The sequence below is a fragment of the Diabrotica virgifera genome, chromosome 4 (genome assembly GCF_917563875.1).
Source record: "Diabrotica virgifera virgifera chromosome 4, PGI_DIABVI_V3a".
NCBI lineage: Eukaryota > Metazoa > Arthropoda > Insecta > Coleoptera > Chrysomelidae > Diabrotica > Diabrotica virgifera.
In genome coordinates this window covers 89,286,944-89,313,071 of record NC_065446.1, presented here as the reverse complement: position 1 = coordinate 89,313,071, position 26,128 = coordinate 89,286,944, and positions in this window count along the sequence as shown.

Here is a 26,128-nt window from a genome sequence, read left to right as displayed (position 1 = left end):
TAGTAAAAGTTTTGTCTGAATGGATTGAATTTTTGAAGTTATACTTCTTTACGCGCGATATGAGGGTGAATTTTTATATGTTAAAACCTACGATCCCGGCGCATGCGCATTATAACTTTGTTCTGATTGGATGTTCAAATGACATGTCAAAAATTATCCAATATGGCAGCTGTAGCGCAGCTGTGGTTTGGACGGTTGACGGTTTGGTTATGTATGGTTGTTGCGTTTTAAAATTTGTGGGAAGAGAAACAACAAAGGTTAGTTAATAGTTATACTGCCTTTTTAAATAGTTTTCATATTATATTTTTGAAGTTATACTTCAAAATGTTTTAATTTATGTATGTATCAGTCCAGAAAAGGTGTGGAAAGAATATATTAGTGTTTTTAAATATATTTTTCTACAAACGTGTTAAAAATGCAATTTTTAGGACTCCATAGGAGCGTTAAAAATGCTACTTTAAGGCACTAGTGCTTTAAAAATTTTAAGGCACTGCAGTTAAAAGTGAATTGTCAAATTGTGAAACGTCAAAATATTTATATTTCATTTATTAACATTAATATTAATAATACAACTTGCGCAATTTGAAAAAGGTGGTTTAAAAGGTTTTTTATTATAATTTTGTGTCTTTGGATTTGTCTTCCTTGGGCGTAAAATAATAAAACGTCTATTTTTATATTTCACTTGTCACCGTGATGTATAATTATGTATATCTGAAAGGTAACTAGCATGCGGCTTGATGGCCTTGTTGGTAGATCATTGGACCAGAGATAAAAAAATCGTGAGATTGCAGGTTCAAATCCCGGACGATTCATATTTTTTCTTTTTTTTTTTTTTAATAATTGGCATTGTTAAGTTTTGGTTCATTTTTGGTAATTATCGCTTATTTTTTGTATTGTAACTGTTAAGTAGGTATATTTATTTCGTTGAAATTATATTATAATAGAAGTATAACTTCTTACGTGCGTACAAAGTACACACATATCCTTTTTTATATGGCTTTCAAATACGAAAACAAAAATGGCGGATTTTTGAAAAAAACGTTGTTGACTTTTTTTAAATGGAACACCCAGTATATTTTTCTGTAAATTGAAAGAAAGGTCATTCTCCTATCCAGCCATACAAAGTTTTTCAAAATCGGTTGTCAAATCACTGAGTAATTAATTTTTAAAATGAGAGGTGCAACTTGGATATCACATACCTAAATAACATAACTAAGCAAATTAATATTATGTTATGTGATTTCCACATTGCATCTCTCATTTTAAAAATTAATTGCTCACTTATTTGACAACCGATTTAAAAAAATTTATATCTCTGAATAGGTAAATGACCATTTTTTCAAGTTACAAAAAAATATACTGGTTGTTTTAATAAAAAAAGTCAACAACGTTTTTTTTTCAAAAATCCGCCATTTTTTATTTAAAAGCGATATAAAAAATGGTCATTTACCTAAAAACTTGAAAAAAACGGTTATTTACCTATCCAGCGGTATAAAAAATTTTAAAATCGGTTGTCAAATGACTGAGCAATTAATTTTTAAAATGAGAGATGCAATGTGGACATCACATAACATAATATCAATTTGCTTAGTTATGTTATTTAGGTATGTGATATCGATGTTGCACCTCTCATTTTAAAAATTAATTACTCAGTGATTTGAAAACCGATTTTAAAAAACTTTATATCGGTGGATAGGTAAATGACCTTTCTTTCAATTTACAAAAAAATATACTGAGTGTTTCATTAAAAAAAAGTCAACAACGTTTTTTTCAAAAATCCGCCATTTTTGTTTTCGTTTTTGAAAGCGATATAAAAAATTCAATCCATTCAGACAAAACTTGTACTAAAATAATACATTTCAGCGAAAATCGTATATTTCTATCTTGAGCTGTTTAGAAGTTATAGGTAGTTAAAATGGGGGAAAATATAAGTGGACACCCGGTATAATATATTATTTCATTTGGCTTTGCCACACTATATATGTTACTTTATTATTGTCCTTTTAAATTTCTTTATGTCTATTTTTCAATATATTTTTTTGTTCTAGGTAAGTGCCTAAAGCATAAAGCATAAGCATAGAGCATAAAGATTTGCCACTCGTGTAAGTATATCTATGTCATTTTGTCCAAAATTGTTGGTAGTTTAAGATCGTTGAATACGTAGTTTACCGACTATTACATGAGGATAATGTGAGATTAAGATGGGATATGAACAAGCAATTAAAAGTTTATGTAAGGAGGGAAGTTCACATTTATATTCTTTCGTTATCCATCATCGTTAGTTTTACTATTAGTAAAAGTAAAATACTTACTTTCTTGTTTAATTAATTTATCTTATATCATCATAAAAAGTGAAAAACTCATTTTTTACCTAGAAAACGTTTCTTACACATTTTAAAGAAAAGCGGCTCAAATAAAAGTTGTAGAACTTAAAAAGTCCTTAAATTTGGGAGTTTCTAATTTAAAATACATAAACAATTGACCGAGTTATTTATTGAAATTAACCCTTTTTATATTAATTTATAAATAATGTTAATTTAGCTGCTGTTAAAAAAACGTTTAAAAAAGGGTTGATTTTTTAGCGTATAATCACGATACACAAAGACCGTGTACATTATGCAACAAGCATTTAATGATGGTCATTATGCTGCAAGTATGATGGGTACGAAACGAGCCACGTAGCGGCGAGTTTCGTATAGAATACAAGCTTCATAATTATAATTAAATGTAAGTTGTATATGTTACCGGCCAAACCCGATTTCAGGACAAACTAGTTTGGCCAAGGTCAAACTAGTTTGTCCTGAACGCGTTAGGATAAACGCGATAGGATAAACTAGTTTGGCCTAGGACAATCTAGTTTATCTTGATATGAATACGGACACTGCAGGATAAACTAGTAAGCCCTTTATAATATACTTACAATATCAAAATAAATAGATAAACCGAATAAAATAGTCTGTAATTGAAAAATAATCATTTTTAGTAAAAGATAATGACTCGTCATTAAAATTAATGGACAATTATTGGTAATACAATCATACTATAAAAAATAATCAGTGTTTTTTATAAAAGCAGCAATAATTATACTTCAATTATAAACATTATTTATTTTTTCATGGATTGTTTCGGTGACACTTAGGAAACACTACATGGAAAAATAAATAATATTTTTTATAATTGAGTTATAATTATTTCTTTTATAAAAAAAAACACTTATTAAACGCTTTTCTTTACTTCAATAGTTTGCATCAAATCTTTAGACGTTAATTTGACTGACTTTTCTTCAATGCAAATGAATGAAAATTTGCAGACATATGCATTCGCGGGAACAATACACGAATAGTCAATAAAAAAATTTTATGTTTATTAATTGTTTAAATAAAAAAAACATTTTAATGGAATACTCTTGTTTTTTATAATCTAGAAACTTGAAACTTTTACGAATTGTAGCTAATGATATAAACTATACATAATTTCACTTTTTACGTTAATTGTTTACGTTGAAACTTGAATAAACAATAAAGTTTCAAATTTTGAAGGCTCATATTTTTGTTTATATATAAATCGGCGTTTATTCGTGTCAAATTTCAATACGGTACGAAACAAAACTTTAAACAAAACTCGAACTCAAAAAATTCGTGTTTTTATCGTAGTCTTAGAAAAACCACCGGTAGAGACGTTTTGTGCTACAATTAACATTAGAATTTGTTTTGTCATATTAATTAATTAAACGCTTTTCTTTAGTTCAATCGTTTGGGTAAAATCTTTGAACGTCAATTTGACTGACTTTTCTTCAATGCAAATGACTAAAAATTTGCAGACATATGCATTCGCGGGAACAATACACGAATAGTCAATAAAAAAAGTTTTTGTTTATTAATTGTTTAAATAAAAAAACGATTTTAGCGGAAAATGCCTAAATTCTTTTGTATTTTACAATGAAGAAACTTGAAACTTTTGCAGATTGTAGCTATGTTTATGAACTATACATAATTTTACTTTTTACGTTATGCTTCATACGTAAACAATAAAGTTTCAAATGTTTTGCCGATTTCGACTATTTTTTATGTTTGTACATCATATGTTTTATACCTATGTATTTAACATGACGATATATTTTAATGTTTAAAAAGTGTAAGACTAAAAAGTAAACAATAAAAATATATGAAAAAAATATTTTTAAGAAACGCTTTTCTTTAGTTACGAGTGACTAAAATTAAACATTATAAAAAAATCAACTAAAAAGCAAAATATTAAAAAAATATTGAAAAAATCTTAAATATTCGTTAAAGAAAAGCGTGGTGGGAAAACCGTTTATTCGATGAAGACGCGCCAAGCTTTTCTTTGACGAATGTGTTAGATTTTTTCAATTTTTTTTAAATTTTTTGCTTTTTAGTTGATTTTTTTATAATATGTTTAATTTTAGTCACTCATAACTAAAGAAAAGTATTTCTTAATAATATTTTTTTCATATTTTTTTATTATTTTTTATAAAAGGATTGCTTTTATTACCAATTGTCCATCAATTTTAGCAATGACTTGTTACTGTTTTAATAAAAATGATTATTTCCAATTACAGAGTACTTTATTCAGTTTATCTATTTATTTTGGCTTTGTAGGTATACTATAATGTTTATAATAGGCCGTACTATTAGTGGGTTCTGTAATATCCGTATTAATATCAGGATAAACTAGTTTGGCCTAGGCCAAATTAGTTTGTCCTAAAGTCCGTCTTAGGCCAAACTAGTTTATCCTATCGCGTTTAGGACAAACTACTTTGGTCTAGGCCAAACTAGTTTATCTTAACGTGTTCAGCACAAACTAGTTTGGTCTAGGCCAAACTAGTTTGTCCTGAAATCGAGTTTGGCCGGTAACATATACATTATTTTTTCTATGATCATTGACAGCAAAAAATATATTCAAATTTATTAATTTTGTAACGCAAACAAATTAAGTAGTTATATGGGTAAATTAATTATTTTGTTGATACGTTTATATTTTCAATATTACAATTATTAAAATGAATTTGAGGATAAATGTTTAATATGCCTGTCGTCTTCAGATATTTTCTTAAAAAGATTGATTTTTTAAATTAGTCACTTTGTTTGTACTTACATTGAGAGCTGTCAAAGCGTATGTATCTGACTCGACATTGGTCACTGCGTACCTTCATCGCGAATGTCATCTCGCGATTCTATTGGTTAAAAATCTGTATCATAATGAAGCTCATTATGATACGGGTAGTGAAATCATAATTAATATATTAAATATGAATTATTATAATTAATATATTAAATATTAAATTAATAAATATTATTATTAAGTATATATAATAACTTTTATATTTTTAAACAGAGAAGATGTAAAAAGTTATAATCCGTTATGATAAGAACTCACACTCACCTCCCAGAAAAATCGAAAACTCCCGTAAATATAAATTATTTCTCGGTTTACGGTATAATTTGCCATATTTTCGCTCAGTCGGAACTGACACATAAGTTAAAATCTTAATTTTTAACATACACATTTGGAGGAATATCACTCTTAATTATTATGAATGTTGTTCATTTATTTGAAAAACTAATTAGTAAAAAAATGGTCAAATATCTTTACCGTACATTCTCAGGATTTATACGAACCAAAAGATCTATCTATAATAAATAATAGGGTAGCTCTACGCGTGTCGCAAATTGCTCTGATAAATACGATATGCAAATAAAACTCTTTCTTTTGCATAAAACTTTCCTTGTTTGAGAAAAATAATAGGCTGTTTGAAACAAATATCGTATTTTTTACGTTTCCCAGAAAGTGATTAGAGCGAAAATAATAAAAACATGTGAGTGTTTACAGCTTTTACAAGCATGACATTTCCTTATGTGAGTTACACCCTTACAAGAATGTTAATTTGAGAAAGAAAAGTATATGTACATTATCGCTGTTTGCTATACTGTATAAAACTTATATAGCAATATAGAGCAATTTTTCTTCTTCTTAAGTGCCATGCATTTCTGCGTAGGCTTCCACCGTACATTGTTTTGCCAGGGGAGATGTTCTTCTTCTTCTTCTTCCTCTTTATAACCAAATCTGCTTGGTCATTGGCGGATTGATACCTCTATGGAAGGTTGTCACTCCAACTTTTGCGCGGTCGGCCGATACTTCTTCTACCGATTGGTAATTTATCTCGTGATATTTTGACCACACGTGTCTCCCCAATTCTGATTATGTGGTTGTTCCATTCTTTTTTTTTCTATTTAGTGTCCCTTCGTTTATACAGATGGAGAAGATGTTAGGATTAAATTATTCTATATTTAGGGGAGATGTTAGGATTAAGTTATTCTATATTTAGCAGCATTGCGAAACATATTACAACTGTGGATTCCTGTCCGTTTTCCTGGTAATATGTGTCCTAAGTATGCTGTATTATTACTTTTTAAAAGTTCCCGATCTCTTTTTTATACTCTTCATTTCTGACCCTGTCATTCCTTGATATTATAAGCATTCGATGTAGGCACCACATTTCAAAGACTTCAAGTGCTGATAGTGTCTTTTGTTTTATTAATGTTCAAATGTAAAAAAAAAATTAACTTCCTTTAAATATTTTGCCTGAAAATTATCTTGTAATATTTTTGTAGTACGGTTGAGATCCTTATCTTCACCTATTTATAATATATCATCTACATTATATATTTCTAGCTCGAAACACAAGTGGAAGATCAAGTGAATAAAGCGAATAGAGCCGCAGGTTGTCTGAATGACACAATATGGAGAAATAAAAATATCGGAAAAGAAATAAATGACAGAAATTACAAAACAGTCATCAGACCAATTATGACATACGCGGCAGAAACCCGACACAGAGAGGACAAAACTATTGCTTGAAACAGCGGAGATGAAAACCCTTCGAAATATAGATTGTAAGACTCTATGGGACAGAGCTAGAAGTACAGATATACGACGAAGATGCAAGGTGTATAACATTAATAACTGGGTAAGAAACAGAAGAGTAGTAGAAGAGTAGTAAGGACAGCGAGAGACGTTCCCCAATAGGAAGACGATCAGTGGGAAGACCACGAAAACGATGGAACGACAACTTATTGGAGGCACATTGAAAAAACAGACAGAGTCATGTGTATACAAATAGAAGAAGAGGAAGATATATATTCATATCCAAAGCTTTCGTTATTATACAGTTTGTCCAGAAACTCTCCCGACAAACGAAGACCGGAGATTCTTCAAATAATTTTAAGACAATTTAACCGAATTCACCTAGTCCGAAAATGCTTCCTAAGAGAGCAAGAGCTCTTTGAAGATGGCGTTTTTGGAATTAGTTTTTCTTAATAGTCCGTTCTTTAACGGTAAAATATTGCAAAACCTCTAAATTTTAAAGAACCGCTTGGATTGACATGAAATTTGGCATACGCATAGCTAACAAGTCAAAGAAAAAAAGTTATATTGTACCGATATGTGCTTGTGCCTTGGGGGTGATTTTCACCCCCAAAAATATTCGTACAAAGAAAGTCAGGAAATGGATAAACTGGCTAATTTTAAGTAACTTTTGTTCTATAGAGTTTATTCACTAAGTCAATATTTTTCGAGTTATTTGGCAGTGAATATGTTCATTTTTTTAACAAAATAACCACGCTTTTAGACGGTTTTTCGCAAATAACCCAAGTAGTAAGTATTTGGTCGAAAAAACATTCTTAGCAAAAATATAGCCTGTAATAAATTTAAAAAAAAATGGTGTATAATATCACGTCTCTATACCTAGTAGAAGCAGAGTTATAGCTAATGAAAAATAGGTTCATATTCGTCAAATTCCAAATGGAATACTTTAACGTGAAATAACCAAAAATGAAGCACATTTCGGGGAAAACTCATTACAACTTATTTAAAGTGTTTAAAAAAAGCTTCATTTTTGTTTTGTAAAAAAAATTTCTAGCAACAAAAGTAAACAAGTTACGCTCAAAATAAAGTTAGTCCCTTTTTGTTTTGGTAAAAAAATCGAGAAAATCACCCCCTAATTAGTATCTTAAATGAACTAAATCGTTACGACTTCACAAGTTTCTTGACCGGTGTATGTATTGTTTATATGATCTGTAAGTTTCATGGGTTCAAAGTCCTTATTATTGAAAAGGCTGTAGTTAAAAGGGGTTGAACGAGTCACTGATCACGAATGTATGCAAATTTAGAAACACCAAATCTTAATCAATTTTTGTCTTACAGAAAAACAAAAAATACATGATATTCAGAAAGCAATGCTGACTTTTTTTGTTTTTCGAGATTTTTGGTATCTCTAACAATTTTTAATTATTTTGAAAAAAAAAGCATTTTAAAAATTTTATTTTGAAACCAAATTTTTTTAAAAATAAGCACTTTGAATCAATGAAACTTACAGATCATATTAATAAACACAACATAAGTAAAATAATTTGTGGAGCGGTAACGATTAATTACATTTAAGTTGCTAATTAGGGGGTGGTCTTCCCGATTTTTTTTTGCCAAAACAAAAGGGACCAACTTTATTTTGAGTGTAACTTGCTTAAATTTAATGCTAGAAACTTTTTGCAAAAACAGAAATAAAACTTTTTTTAAACACTTTAAAAAAGTTAAAGGGTTTTCCCCAAAAAGTGCTTAATTTTTTGGATATTTCACGTCGAAATATTCTATTTGAAATTTGGTGAATATGAATCTATCTTTCATTGGTTCTACGAGATCAAGAGACCTAACGCGTACACCATTTTTTTTACTTTTTTATGGGCTATATTTTTGCTAAGAACGTTTTTTTCGACAACATACTTACTTTATGAGTTATTTGCGAAAAACCGTCTAAAAATGTGGTTATTTTGTTGAAAAATTAACATATTCACTCGCAAATAACTCGAAAAGTGTAGACTTGGCGAAAAAGCTCTATAGAACAAAAGTTACTTAAAATTAGTCAGTTTACCCATTTCCGAACTTATTTTGGATATATATTTTTCACCCCCAAGAGGGGGTGAAAACCACCCCCAGGGCAAAAGCACATATCGGGACAATATCACTTTTTTTCTTTGACATGTAAGCTATACGTATGCCAAATTTCAGGTCAATCCAAGCGGTTCTTTAAAATTTAGAGCAAAAACCGTGAAAGAATGTACTATATTTTGAGTAGCAAATTAATATTTTGAGTAGCAAATTCACAGAATGTGTTATTCCCATACTATTGGTGATTCTGTTAAGGCATATTGCTCTATTCAGTGTTAATACTTTTGACTTTTTTATGGTAAGTCTTTCTGGTGCATAAATATAGACATCATTCTCAAGAAATCCATTTAAAAATGCAGTTAGGATATCTGTTTGTCTGTTTTTCCAATATTCTTGCAATGACTCATATATATATATATATATATATATATATATATATATATATATATATATATATATATATATATATATAATATATATATATATATATATGCTGCATACTCTTCATTTAATCAATTTTCTATTTTCCTCTTGTGGTAATTTTATTTCCATCATTGATTGCTGTGTGTTTATCATTCTTTCCTGCTGTTCGTTCAACATTGTTTTTGTTTCTTCCTGTTGTGTTTTCATCATCATTTGTTGTGTGTTCATCATTGTTTTCTGCTCTGCCTTCATCATTGTTTTGTTTCTTCCTAGTGTGGTTTCATCATCATTTGCTGTGTGTTAATCATTGTCATTAATGATAGTAATAAATGACATACTTTGTGTTGTTTTTCTAGTTATGAACGAGCATTTTCTAAATCTCTTATAAGAAGGGTATCAAGCAACAGAAAGTGATATTGTATTTTTTATTTCTGATCAGGTTCAATGTTAATTTTGTAAACACATTTCCTTTTGAATACTTCTCCATAGCCTTAATAATCTCTTTTGCAGTTTTTGCAACCTTAACTAAATCCAAGTGTTTATCTGTTATATTCAATTCAATTCAGTTTATTGATGTCAATATACAAAGTATTTACATAAGTCAAAGTCTGTTAAAATGCACCATTGAAATACATTGGCAAGCTAACACTTAATAAGTAAAATCTATAAAATTTTATCACCTAGTCTAAATACTTAACACAAAGTTAGAATATTAGCATAAAAACACAAGAGCACACAGAACAGTTAAGAGAGCTGTAGGACTATCACAACAGGGTAGACCCGAGATATTCCTCCTGAGAATAGTAAGCACCCACCAAAAGAAGTTCTTTGGTTTTTATTTTGTATGTATCTAAGGGCAGTTCTCGAATTATTAGGGGTAACTTATTAAAGAAATGTATAGCCAGACATGATGGGCCATCTCTGCACCTCTCCAGCCTACGAAACTTTGGGGCAAGGTTCCCTCTAAAGCGTGTGTTAATATTATGAATCTGTTCATGAGTCTGGAATTTATGCATATTGCATTTTACATATATAAGATTATCATATATATACTGGCAAGGTAATGTTAATATTTTCCAATCTATAAAAACTTGTCTGCAATCGGCTCTATATGGCAAGCCTGCGACAATGCGAATGGCCCTTCTCTGCAGTCTGAATACATCCTTCGCTCCTGCACTATGGCCCCATGCGAAAATAGCATAGGAGATATGTGAGTGACACAAAGAAAAATATGCCTGCTTTAGTATGGAAGCGGAAACACAGGATGAAAGTCCACGAAGCAAAACTGTATTTGATGCTAGCTTTGCCACTAAAGAGGAGGTATGAGCATCCCATATCAGACCAGGGTCCAGCAGAACACCAAGAAATTTAGCACAGGATGCATTGTCCAGTTCATCAGGAATATTTCTAGTTGAAAAAAGTAAGGACTGTGTTTTGGTTGTATTGAGAAACAGCCTATTAGAATGGAACCATTGTTCTGCCTCCGACACTGAACCCCACGAACTCCCCACTGCTGTTACCAAATCCTTACTGCAGGATGAGATTGTTGTGTCATCTGCAAAGAGAGTGAAATGCGAGGTTTTACATGAAAGTGGTAAATCATTTATGTATATCAAGAATAATAAGGGACCCAACACAGAGCCCTGAGGAACTCCTATGCGCAAGCATCCTCTCCCCGATTCAACACCTGCAAATCTCACCCTCTGGCAGCAGTCCGTCAAATAATTTTTTATCAAAGATATACTGGAGATTGAGAAGTTATATTTACTCAATTTAGCAGTAAGAATTTCGTGGGACACACAATCGAAGGCTTTACTTAGGTCGCAAAAGTTGGAAGACACATAGTTACCTTGTTCAAAAGCATCTTGGATGTATGTTACAAGATTCAAAATACCCTGAACAGTCTTCAAGCCCTTTCTGAAGCCAAATTGAGATTCAACGAAGAGCCCGTTAGACTCAAAGAAACTTGTTATTTTTCCAGCAAGACATTTTTCAAATATCTTCGAGAATATATATGCTTTTTTTTTTTTTTAAGTAATACGAACACAGTCACATATAAGCATATTGCACTATGTTGCGTTTATCTTTGGAATCTTTTAGTTTAAACTCTGCATATCTCTTTTGTTTCAGTGTAATGTTGCTCTCTTTTCTCCAGATCATCTAATAATTGCTTCTCTGTCGGCAGTGTAGTCTGAATTTCCAATTATTAAGATTTGTAATATTTGTCCGCTAAGGAATATTCACAATTATTGCAATATCCATTTTATTTTTATATTTCACACTTTTCATTTTCATTCTTTATTTTTGTCTGTCTGGGCCCATAACCTGTTCCTGAATTTGTTCCCCAGTTATGGTAATTAAGAGTTCGCGGTGAACTATTTAAACACTTTATTTCTCAGTAATACTTTTATTATAACCAAACACGTACTACATTATTGCATACATTATAAGAATAGAAGTAAACGTTGACAATCGGAATCACTACCTACTGACATTATGAACTAGTAGACGGGGCTGTATCGTTGTCCCCGTTAGCGAAATTATTCCGATTCTATTTTTTTGCACAAACTTACTCAAAAAGAAATCCTTATAACAAATCCACAGGGTGCCAGGCGGTACCGTAATCGAAAAATTGTTTAAACAATTTTTTTTAAACAAATTCACAAAAAGAATTTTTTTCATTTCGAAGAAATTTTTTGATTTCGAACAAATTTTTTTTAGATAAATTGGGTCATTCTGAGTAAAAATGTCTTGTGTCATTTTTTTCTAAAATTGATTGTTGCCGAGTTATACGCGATTTAAAATTTGAAAAATGCAAAAATGGCCATCTTCAAGGCTTAATAACTCGATTAAAAATTAAATTATGAAAGTCAGGAAGTGATCAATTCAAAGTTTAAAATTCGTCCTTCGGGATCCTGAAGAAACTTTTGTCATTATTTTATTACAAAGCTATAATATAATAATAATTTTTAATCGAGTTATTAAGCCTTGAAAATGGCCATTCTCGCATTTTTCTAATTTTAAATCGCGTATAACTCGACTACAACAATTTTAAAGAAAAATTAAAAGATTTTGCTCAAAATTACTTAAATTTTTGTGAATTTGTTTAAAAAAAAATATTTAAACAATTTTTCGACCAAGGTACCGCGTGGCACCCCGTAGATTTGTTGTAAGGACCTCTTTTTGAGTAAGTTTGTGCAAAAAAATTTAATCAAAATAATTTCGCTAACAGGGGCGACGGTAGAGGCTGGACTATAATAGCACTAATTGTTAATAATTAAAAGTAACAGCTTCGTAATAAAAAAATGACAGAAATCTCTTCAGGACCTTGAAGAAGGGATTTGAAACTTGATTTGGTGACTTTTTGAATTTGATAATAATAATGTTTAATCGAGTTATTAAGCCTTGAAAATGGCCATTTTCGCATTTTTCAAATTTTTAATCGCATATAATTCGACAACAATCAATTTTAGAAAAAAATGACAAGAGACCTTTTTTCTTAAGGATCTTGAATTGCGGGTTTTAATCTTTGATCTGGTCGCTTTTTGACTTTCATAATAATAATTTTTAATCGAGTTATTAAGTTTTCAAAATTGCCATTTTCGCATTTTTTTTAAATTTTAAAACGCATATAACTCGACAACAATCAATTTTGTAGAAAAATGACAAGAGACATTTTCTGCTCAGAATGACCCAAATTATCTAAAAAAAATATTCGAAATGAAAAAAACATTTTTTTAATTTGTTAAAAAAAATTGTTTAAAAAAATTGTTTAAATAAAAAAAAACAATTTTTCGACCACGGTATCGCCTGACACCCTGTGGATTTGTTATAAGGACCTCTTTTTGAGTAAGAAAATGGACTAAAATCTTTTTGCTGGCTTTCAAATCATCACCATGGCATCTACACTCCTAGCGGAGTGATTGCCGCCCTCTTTGGGCTCTTCCGATTCGTTTGTCGCGGTGAATCAATCCGCATTAACATTCTGGTTTTACAATTGGCTGTGTGACTTGGCATCTTCTACAATTTTCATCCATTCGTTCCTGTTTTTGCTTATGGTTACCCTTTCTCTGACTCCCATCTTCTTAAGGTCCTCGACTATCTGGCTCTCCCATCTAGTTTTGGGTTTTCCTCTTGGTCTGCCTGATACAGGTCTCCATTTTAAAATTTTCTTTATAACGGCTTCTGGATTCCTCCTTTCTATATGTCCCATCCATCTGAGTTTGTATGCCTTGATAAATCTGACGATGTCTTCAATTGGTCTTGCTGTAATTTATATTAATGCCTACCTTTCCAGCATCTCTATCCAGTTCTTTCATCATTTCAAACAATTCTTCTTTTTTGTTAGTTATCAATACGATGCCATCAGCGTACCTTAGATGGTTCAAGCGTTGTCCACAAATTTTTATCCCTTTTTTTCCCATTCTAATCTTTTCAAAATATCTTCCAGATCCTAATTGAAAAGATTCGGTGCTATTTTGTCACCCTGTCTCACGCCTCTATTTATTTTGTAGACGTCTCACGCATCTAAATAAACAGAAGCGTTAATTTGCTAGTTAGTATATTTTCAGTTTTTTCAGTTCCTCATTTTTCATAATTGTTCTTTCCCGAATCTCTGTCGGAAATTTTGGACGCCTCTGATGGGTATCGACACCGGGCGTCTGTGCGAAACAGGTGGCGTCATTCCACGTTAATTCCCTGATAAAATACCACTCGTCCGTAACGTTCGTGATCACTGTATCCATCTAGCTATTCAATTAGAAGGGCGCTGTTAAATACGTTTCCATGTCGGTGCCGAACTAACGTTAACGGAAGGAAAATTTAACATCGGGCTCTATACGGATGTAACGTACGAACCTACGTACGTTATGTGTAATTTATTTTGCACGAATGTGCAAACGATGTGTCGAAATTCATAGAGGAATATATCAACGACATCTGAAATTAGTCTCTTTTCACTATTTGCACTGCTACGAGAACGACGAATTTAAAAAAGCGAACAAAAATATTTTATCTCGTGCAATGTCAAAAGAGCAAAATAGCTGAACTATACATAATTAATTTTTAATGAAAATGTACGGGTGTAATTAAAAACATACATTACGAACTTCTAAAGCGCTCTAAATTTATCTCACTTTTTACTTCTCTAATGATACTTAAAGAAACTCGGTGGGCATATAGGAGAAAATATCTGGACATGCAAGGTAATGAAATCAATAATTAAACAGGAATGTTGCTTTCTGTAAAAACAATTTTTAATTTTGAAGCTGATCTGAATGGGAACTCGGTATACCGACTACACACTTTTCACAACTGTTGGTGAAAAGCACTGCTGTAAAACAGGTATCATTCGTTCCTACATTAGATGCTTTGGACGAGCATATTATACAGTGAGCACGTAAAGGTTGGAATAAATTCATTTTCTCGAGAATGGACGATTTTGGAAAAAATCCCAAAACAGGTCAATTTTTATTTTTAAATTGCGACTTTTTGGCATATGTATCATACTAATGACGTCACCCATCTGGGCGTGATGACGTCATCTTAAAATTTTTTTAATGAGAATAGGGGTCGTGTGATAGCTCATTTGAAAGGTAATTTAATTCTCTATTCAGTAATATAAATATTAACATATTTATTTATACAGAGTGTCCAAAAAAAAATTTTTTAATTAAATTTATTGACATAAAAAGAAGAATGTGTGTAATTTATTTAACTCACAATACATTTTACTGCTATCAGAAAACAGGAAATAATGTTTATTTGACAAATAAATATTGTTTTTTGCTTAAATTCAATATCAAAGCCGCCACCCACCTTCCTCTGGACAGTTTGAACATTTAGTTTAAGCGAAAAGCAATGAATATTTTTCAAATAAACATTTTTTTGTTTTCTGAGAGCAGTAAAATGTATTTTGGATTAAATAAATTACATGCATTCTTCTTTTTATGTCAATAAATTAAATTAAAAAAATGTTTTCTTGGACACCCTGTGTAAATAATTATGTAAATGTTTATATTAATGAATAGAGAATTAAATTGCCTTTCAAATGAGCTATCACACGACCCCTATTCCCATTTAAAATAATAATCGATGACGTCATCACGCCCAGATGGATGACGTCACTAGTATTATATGTATGCCAAAAAGTCGTAATTTAAAAATAAAAATTGACCTGTTTCGGGATTTTTTTCGAAAATTGTTCATTCTCGAGAAAATTAATTTATTCCAACCTTTACGTGCTCACTGTATAGGAGATATTAGATGCTTTGGACGGGCACATTAAAAGAATTTATTATCGAATTCAAATTTGGCTAGACGATAAAGATCTCAATCGAATTGGGGATCGAATAATGCTAATGGATATTTGAAGCCCCCAAATATTCATAAATTATTAGTGATTATTCCATTTATAGGAGATTTTGACCAATAGAAAGCTACAGAAATAAAAATACAGCCATAATTTTTGATATTAACTCGTCGTCAAGCATTACGTCAGACGGCCTTCGTCAGTGGCATTAATGCCAATTATTGTTTTACAACTTGTCACAGAGAACACCAAGAAACAGGTTTAGCAAATATTTAGGTGAAGATATCAGTAAAATATTAGTAAAAATTATTTAAAAAAATTTAAAGCACTCAAGGGAGTGCCGACAGAAGTGAAAACTTCTTATAGTATATAAATTACGAGCTCAATGCTTTTCCCCATCCAAAAAGAAATGCTATACCTATATTATACAGGGTGTTAGTAAATAAGTATGAAAAATTTTAATGACTAATTCTACATGAAAAATTAATGCCAGTTTGCTCTATAAACATATGTCCGCAAATGCTTAGTTTCGGAGATACGGGGTGTTGAAATTTTTATTTCAAACTGCCAATTTATTTATTGCTCTAAGACCAGTTGAGCTATGAAAATGAAATTTGGTGAGTTTTAGGAGGTAGTTATTACGAATTTTATGGTAGTTATTTTATATCCGTATCCTCTCAGGTTAAGCAGCCATGAGACGTCTCCCTGTGCTTTTTTTTCCTTGAATCTTTCCCTGCATAATGAGTTGGATCAAGTTTTATCTCTCTCCACTTTTAATATATCCGAGATATTCTAACTTTCTGGTTTTTATTCTAATTCATCTTCCTCAGAACATCTTTGTTTGTGACGTGTTCTGTGACGCGACTGTTTTTCTTTAAATGTCCAAGAAAAATTTACATATTTTTCTAAACATCTGTTGCATAATTTTTTTTATGTTTCTTTGTAAAGATAATTTTTTCTCTACTCTTATATTTTCCATCATGATGGGTAGTTTTAAATGATCCTCCTCCTCCTCTATCTTTTCTTCTTTGTAAGGATGTGGTATCGTCATGTAATTTGTTTGACTATTTCTGCCGAATTATCTCTCCCCTGTGCGTGTTGTTTTGCTTCGGAGAGTGAGTAACCAGTGATGTCCTTTATTTGGTCCGACCATCGTACTGGAGATATTCGTCTGGATCTTTTGCTCGTTACGTTGCCTTCAACTATCATTCGTTTCATGCTGTCTGTTTTTCTAGTTACATGTCCAAAATATCTCAGTATATTGTGGTTGATAATTGTGGTTAGTCTAGTTTGTATGTTAAGGGATGTTTTAAGTGATGTAAAACCACAAAAAAAGATATTTTTATTGTAAATGACAAAAAAATTAAACGGATGTAACATACGAGCCTACGTACGTTATGTGTAATTTATTTTGCACGAATGTGCAAACGATGTGCCGAAATACATAGGCGAATATAATATATCAACGACATCTGAAATTAATCTCTTTTAACTATTTGCGCTGCTACGAGAACGACAAATTTAAAAAGCGAACAAAAATGTTTTATCTCGTGGCAATGGTCAAAAGAGCAAAGTAGCTGAACTATACAGTAATTAATTTTTAATGAAAATATACGGGCGTACTTAAAAACATACATTACACATTTCCAAACAGCAATATTTATCTCACTTTTTACTTCTCTAATGATACTTAAAGAAACTCAGTGGGAGTATAGGAGAAAATATCTTTGACATGCAAGGTAATGAAATCAATTATACAGGTATATGTTGACTTCTGCTTATACGATGGACTCTATATAACATACGACGACATCAGAAAGGGAGTCTAGGTGGGAGTAGTCGAGTTCTGTCACAAATATATCAGGTAGAAAAACATAGTCCAGTTCTGCAAGGGCGTTTCATCTTAAGAGGATCAGGGATTTTAGTATTATAAAAATCTTCGTGTACAAGCAGATGTAATGTTGCAAATAATTATTTTATACATTACCAGTTCGGTTGTCTTCAGAAATACAGGGACCGCGTCCCCTCTGCTTCGGTGAGGTTCAGGAGCAAAAGTATAATCAAACTTAGGTTCAAAACAGACAAACCACTCTGCAGCACTACTCTGTGGCCAGTGGATTCACAAAATAGCTTCCGATGATTACCCGTAAATTCTTATGTAAATTAAACGTGCCATTCCACACCAGTGACAGTGGCTGGCCACGGTCGATGATCCTCGCCACTGTGGCGTCCATTACAAAATCATTGTGGCTACAAAAATCGCCTGTTTCAGCCACTTTGTGGATCCACAGAATAGTGTTGCAGAGTGGTTTGTCTGTTTTGAACCTTAATGTGATGGAAGAGTAGCGGAGGCTATCGCTGGCGAAAGTACGACTGCCTCGTCCGGCAGATATTATTTCTACATATATTCTACATATTATGTAGATGCAGATTTTCGGAGATGTGTTCTATCTCCTCAACCTGGATGTCTAAGTGGGGGGCGACTATTATCTCCAATATTGCTTAAGTCTTAAGCAATGGTGGTGTGTCCTTCTCCTTTGATTTGTACCTCTGGCATCTAGTCGGCGCTAAATGTTGCAGCTATATACGAATTAGAAATACTTCCTATTTAACATTGAATGTCATAGTTTGTAGACACTTGCGAAACTGCAACAGAATGCTTCTTTTCTTACTTCTTTACATTGAAATCCTTCCATTACTTCCATATCTATGTACCTTTTCTGGTGCAACCCAAATATTAGTATTAAAAGTTTTACGTTATTACCTTTAAATCCTACTTACTTCTTATAGTCTTCTTTATCCTCCAAAACTTATGCCTTTATTAAAACCATATCATGAATTTGAATGTATTTTTCAGCAAACAAAATTCATAAAATAAATGTTGCAATGGTTAAGAAATTTTGTAACACTGGTAGTGTGTTGTGCTAGTATAGGCTTTCGGTCGTCTAAAGACAGTTCTAACTCTTTTCTTCATGGTCTATTGTTTTCAGATCTGTAATAGCCCTCTGTGTTTCTGTGACATTGTCCATTCCTATTATTTGACTGATAATTACCCCTGTTTATTCTATTTTCTGCGAGTCGGTTTAGTGGTCAATGGTTTTAAGGTCTGTAACGTTCCTCTCTGTTACTATGGTATTGACCGTTCCTATTATTTTCCTGACAATTTTCCATGTTTCTTCCATTTCCTGCAGGTCGATTTTGACTAAATCTATTCTTCTTCTTCTTCTTCTTCGTCTTCTTCTTTTTGTATAGACATGACTCTGTCTGGTTTTTCAATGTGCCTCTAGTAAGTTGTCGTTCCATCGTTTTCGTAGTCTTCCCACTGACCGCCTTTCAAATTGGGGAACCGTCTCTCGCGATAGAAATTATTTTTATTTATTAATTTTTAAAACGAAAAAATAATTTCCTACCCAGATGGGATTCGAACTTATTGTTTATGCTCTCTTCTAATTTATTTTTGCCTTTTCTTATGACGTGGCAACGTGGTATTTTTATACCGATATATCCACATATTCTCATACGATAAAGCCAGTCGCCCAGAAAGGTTCGCAAAAGCATACGTGTCAAGTCACCACGACCAGGTCATATGGGTGAAACAACCCCTTTTAGCGTACATCGTATCTCTTCAAAGTGGTCGTGTCGTGTTTATCAAACTTTAGACAGTTCAAAGTGTAACGGACTTGTCCTATATTTTACTGTTTAATTTAGGGCCGGTTGTTCGAACGCTAATCAAGAAGTTGATTATAATCAATCATTTATTGTAATCAATTTTCTTGATGGGAATCAAATCGCGACATGAAAAATACAAAACACTAATCAGTTATTGATTGTAGGTAAAACAGTAATTAAAATATAGCCGCAGCTCTTAAATTATTAAAAAATTGCTTATTATTATTATTGATTTCTAAGTAAAAACAAGAAATTAACATCAGAAAGAGTTTAATTATGTTTTATTTTAAATTAAAACCAAAATAATAAAATAAATCAGTCAACATAACCTCAAAATGCGACATCTGTCAGAAGTACGCTTAATCAAATATAATTGTAATTAAATATTTGATAATGATCAGTTTTGATTAGCGTTCGAACAACCGGCCCTTAGTGTATTAGAGCTAATAAAGTCATGTCTTTCACACATGTATCACTTTCAACCAGCATCTTATCGAGGGTTTTATCGCTTCAAACTCACTTATATATATTTAAAAATAAAAAAACTATTCTATTGGGAATTGCAAGGGCTTTAAAACTATATATTTGACCGGCATGACTACTAGAAAATGCTGGGGTGATTCTTACCCTGGCTTAGGGATCAAAGTAAAATAATTAAAGTAAAATTCAAAAGGTTCGTTTTGAAGCAGTTTTACACCAGGTATACATTATGAATATTATTATTACCTATGTTGTGAATAAAACGTATGATTGTTACATAGATACTGGATCCCAAGTTTATAGTATAATATACACAAAAAATAGAAATAAAATTTACCTGAATTTTATTATCGCATACAGGAAGCGTACGTATATGTAAGGGGTTATCATTATGACCCGCATTATGGGTGCAGAAGGAAGAAATTTATGCTGAGAATAAAAAAGGTATCAGGAGCACTTGTGTTATTTATTTTTCCGCACACGTCCGCCACTGATATTGTGACAGTTTATTTTACGGTTCATGGTTGGCCGAACGTGCTGATGCGGCGTAGGCCACAGCCCCAGATGGACACTGGGACGTTCTTATTTATCGGCAACTCCTCACCATTCAGGGTTGTATTTACTTTTACCTTTTTCTTTGTTTATGCAACGTTTAACCCAATTCTCTATACAATCAACTTCGTAAATATTTTAGAATGTACTTGTATTTGATTCAAACAAATACATAAGAAAACAGAAAATTTTCTTGATAGTTTTATTTTTAACATAATATGTATCTAATGGCTCTGATTGTATTTTGACATACAGTATTTGACTAGGAATATTTCTTCATCGAAAACTTTAATTATTCTAATACAGTCGAACCTGCTTATTAGAATACCGGTTATAGGAATATCCCGGTTTAAGGAATAGAAATTTGAGGTCCAGAAACGGTTTTACTAGCCACTAATGATCGGTTATTAGAATATCCCGGTTAAAGGAATACTTTTCCTTGGCACAAAGGCTATTCCAACAAGCGGGTTCGACTGTAATTGTAAAATAACCATTACCCATCAGTCAATTTCCTCTTGATGCGCCTATCCGTGACGAATGTTGGCGATCATCATGGAAATCTTTATCTTATCCCGCAGTGTGGAAAAGCTACACAGATGTTGTGTTGAACCAGGTTCTGATGTTCGTTAACCAGGATCTTCTTCTTCTTCCTAAACATCGCTTTCCAAATCTTTTTCTTTACAGGATGGCTAGTAGGAGGGCATATATGGATGCATTTTGGATAATGTCTCCGAAGTATTTTAACTTTCGAGATTTGATGGTGGTCAGTACCTCTCGGTTCTTCTTAATTATTCTGAGGACCTCCTCATTTGCGACCCGGTCAGTCCATGGGATTTTAAGTGTTCTCTGATACAGCCACATCTCAAATGCTTCCAATTCTCTGCACATTTCTTCATTCAAGGTCCACGATTTAACACCATAAAATCGGACAGAAAAGACGTAGCTTTAAGAAGGCGCTCATCCGGTAGAAGGTGGATCTAACTTGTCCGATGCGCGCTCTTATCTCTTGGTTGTTAATCCATTCTTCATTTATGGTGTTAAGGTAGCTGTAGTCCCTCACTTTTTGTACAGGGGTATGGTTGATGTGAGTTGACCTTCTGTTATCTTTTTCTTGCTAATGATCATAAGCTTTGTCTTCTTTACGTTTATATTGAGTCCATATTGTTAACTATAATACGTGATTTTGTTCATAAGAACTTGTAGGTGGGGTTAAAATTGACAGTGGATTATGGGATACACACTTCACAGAACTATGTAGATGTGAAGAAAGCCCTGAGGGGGAATAATACGCAATGGAAGACGCAAAGGGAAACCAACATATATATGATGACTATTTATACATCACTAAAAAAATTAAGCGGAAAAAACACCTGTCCCAGATGAAATTAACAACGAGCTAATTATAAACGGAGGATAGAAATTATTAACAAGCATCTAAAACCTAATACTTAGAATATGGGAAGCAGAAGAAACGCCCGAGAAAGAAGAAGTGACAGACTGTAACAACTACAGTGCGTCCATAAAGTAACGCATAAGTTCAGTATTTCGTAAACCGGCGACTTTAAAGAAAAATCCCAAAACAGGTCGATTTTTATTTTTAATTTCCGATTTTTTGGCATATATATCATAGTAGTGATGTCATCCATCTGGGCGTGATAACGTAATCGATGATTTTTTTAAACGAGAATAGGGGTCATGTGATAGCTCATTTAAAAGGGTATTCAATTCTCTATTCACTAATGTAAACATTAACATAATTATTTATTCAGGGTGTTAAAAATTTTTTTTTAATTAAAATAATTGAGACAAAAAGAAGAATGTATTTAATTTATTTAATTCAAAATGCGTTTTCCTACTGTCAGTAAACAGAAAAAAAATATTTGACAAATAAACATTAATTTTCGCTTGAACGAAATGTTCAAACTGGCAAGAGGCAGGTGGGTGGCAGCTTTAACATTGAATTTAAGCGAAAAACAATATTTATTTGTCAAATAAAAATTTTTTTCCTGTTTTCTGACAACATTAAAACGTATTTTGAATTAGATAAATTACATACATTCTTCTTTTTGTCTCAATTATTTTAATTAAAAAATTTTTTTTTAACACCTTGTATAAATAATTATGTTAATGTTTATATTAGGGAATAGAGAATTGAATACCCTTTCAAATGAGCTATCACATGACCCCTATTCTCATTTAAAAAATCAACTATTACGTCATCACGTCCAGATGGATGACGTCATTAGTATGATGCATATGCCAAAAAATCGGAAATTAAAAATAAAAATCGACCTGTTTCGGGATTTTTCTTTAAAGTCTCCGGTTTACGAAATAATAAATTTATGCTTTACTTTATGGACGCACTGTATAGAGGAATATCTCTACTGAGTACATCTCAACATACAAAATTCTAACAAGCCTCACCAGACAAAAACTCACTTAATGCACAGAGAAAAAAATTTGGGACTACCAGCAAGGATCTCCAGGGAAGGCAGATCCACTACAGATACTTACACAGACTAATTACACAAACAATGGATAAATGCTACGAACATAGAACTCCACACTCTTCGAATACTTGAGACAAGCTTTTGACAAGCCTTAGCTATGTAAAGCTAATGAGGAATCGGTGGATCTCGAGCTAAAATAACAATAGAAGAAGGTAGCATATCTACACTCAATTCCAATAGAAACAGGATGCGACAAGGCGATTCCCTGCCAAAAACGCTATTAAATTAAACAACTTTATTGAATTAAATGAATTATAGCTCATTTATCAACACAAATAGTGGCATATACAGATGACATCATTCTTATGGGAAGAGACAAGCAAAGATTAAAAGAAGCAGTAGCAATCCTGACAAATGTACATAGCTAGTAAAATAGGTCTAGAAATTAACGAAGAAAGAACAAAATATCTACTCTGCTGTAGAAAAAAAGATAAAAAGATGAGAAAAATCGAGATGGAGAACTAAACTTCTGAGAGATTTCAAGGTTTAAGTATTTGGAAGTAATTGTGAATGGCAAAAATAAGAGAAGTGGAGAAGTAACAGAGCGAATACTAGCAGGCAACAAAACATACCTACTGGAGATATATATGCTAATGAAGACAAGAACTTATCCAAAAATATGAGGATGTCGCTAAAAGACTTCTTCAGAAGCGTGATTTTATCTGGCGTTTCTGCGACACCACGGACTTCTTGACAAAACATATGATGCTCAACCTTGGTGTCATTGTGGAAGTTCAATATAACAGAGTACACGAAGAAATTGAGGTAAAGACCCAAGGCCAGTTCTACGTTGTTCTTGCAAGGGCTGCCAAGTAGCACGGTCTGTTCGTCAGAGTAGAATTTTTTCATTACACCGATCTCAACAAGATCAATTCGAAGCTGTCCATATGCGATATTTTGGAAATAGGTAGTGTTTTTCTTCGTGGAAGATATTCCATTAACCACCACAGTTCATCTAACGGGGAAGTCAGCGAATACGGTAACCTACTAGCACAACATATGCCGAGAAGTTTGTTCAACTATCGTATCGAGAAAAAAAACTGACTGAATTATAGGAACAAACGAGAGCCTCATTCAAATTGATGAGGCGAGACTCGCTGGTCGTCGAAAATACAACCGAGAACGCATGCTGGAAGAAGACGGATCTGCACAATTAGAGGACGTTGATACTCAAGTGGAAAACCAACGGAATTACGGAGCACGAATCGACGGCCCTTGGGCGTTCGGGTTGAAAAATAGGAAATACTGTCGCTATTTTTTCATCGAGCGGAGAGCCAGGGAGACTTTAGTCCCTATTACCTAATGGAAAGGTGCAGCAGGTTTCGTCAACCCATTCTAATGAATGGTCTGCTTATGCAAACCTAAATTGACTGGGGTAAAGCACCAAAGACACTACATAGATCCTACATCAGGAGCGCACACACAGTGGTGGATCGAGCGGTCTTGGTCGTGGTTAGATGCAAAGATCGGCATCATCAATAAAATGCAGGGTCGTCTACATTCTCTACGACTCTACGTCTACATTCCCAGTGTCATCTGGACGATTACTGCTGGAGGATTCTGAGGACAGATGAAGTGGACCTGTCTCTAGCGTTCTTAAGGGACGTCAGACAGGTATAATATATATATAGTGTATTTTTTTTAATTCTTGGCTAGGGTGCCTTCATGACCCTTTTTAAACTAGAAGCATTTAATACTTTTTACTGTAAATTATTAGTCCCCCTTCACTTTACATTTATTTTATTCCAAATGCAAATACAAATTACTCAATGACAGGGAGATAAGAGTACTTTTGAAGTGTGTAAAATACTTAATTCCTAGCTGAGCGCTTTTGGCTTATAAAGCCATCTTCAGAGCTATGCTACAATAAAAGATATCTAACGAATAATTAATCTTAAAATTCAAAAGGTTTATCAAACATTAATAACCATTTTCAATTTCGTTGCAACACGAAACTACAGCCGCATCATATTGTAGTTCAATCAGGGAGCGCAGCAAGCATCTCTACCGGTTTCGAAACTTATTAGTCTCTCATCAGGAGGCACATATGCTGCTATCTATGACCCAATTAGGACAAACCTCGGCGTGCAGCCACGGATTGCAACAAACGATATGGCAGGGATGCCCTAGCGGCAACTACTAGCAAAAAGACATAAGTTTTTAATGTAATAGCACATAAAATAACACACCATAAAAATATTACTCTACATCCCACCAGACTGAAAACAATGGGAACCGTCTCTGGTTACACCTCTGAGGCTTCTAAAATTTGCAAGCCATAACGGATGCTGAGATTAAAGGTTTAACTTACGTCAATGATTCAAAATACCACTATGAAGAGAGAGGGATCCGATGTAAGATTAAAAAAAACTTAGTGCAATTTTTTATTGATTGAAAAAACTTTGTTCGACGTTTGCAAAAAAAAATTTTTGTCGGTTGTGAAATTGTGGTTGTTACATTGAAAAACATGTAATACAGGCAATGTAATTTTTCGTTGTAACAACCACAATTTCACAACCGACAACAAAATTTTTTCAACACGTCGAACAAAGTTTTTTCAATAAATCAATAAAAAACTGCATAGGAAAAAGATTTTTTTTCTATCTTACATGGGATCCCTCTCTCTTCATATTGGTATTTTGAAATTATTGACGTAAGTTAAACCTTTTGAATTCTAAGGTCAATTATTTATTAGAGATCTTTTATTTTAGCATAGCCTTGAAGATGGCTTTATAAGCCGAAAGCATTCAGCTAGGAAGTAAATATTTTACACACTTCAAAAGTACTCTTCTCTTCCTGTCATTCAGTAGTCATAACACTGTATAAAACCATTTCAGTCTTTACAAATACAAATTACTTTTGACTAAATATTTTTTTTCTACAAGAGCAATTTCTTTCAGCAATTATCAATCCTTCAGCAATTTTCAGATTACGATCTGTAGATACAACACTATAATAGAACTATATGCACAGGTAGACCACATCCTCGGAGTAAACCGCATACTATAGTGACATGGAGATAAATTAGCTGATACCTTGTTTAACCCTATATCCAAGAATCACTGAAAAAAAAAAAACAAAAAGCAAAGAAATCACGATAGTCCTAGGTGATTTCAATGCAAAGATTGGAAAGGGGCAAAGCGGAAAGTGTGTAGGAAAATATGGTCTGGGAAATCGCAATGAGAGAGGGGATCGTCTACTACAATTTTGCCAAGAGCAGAAC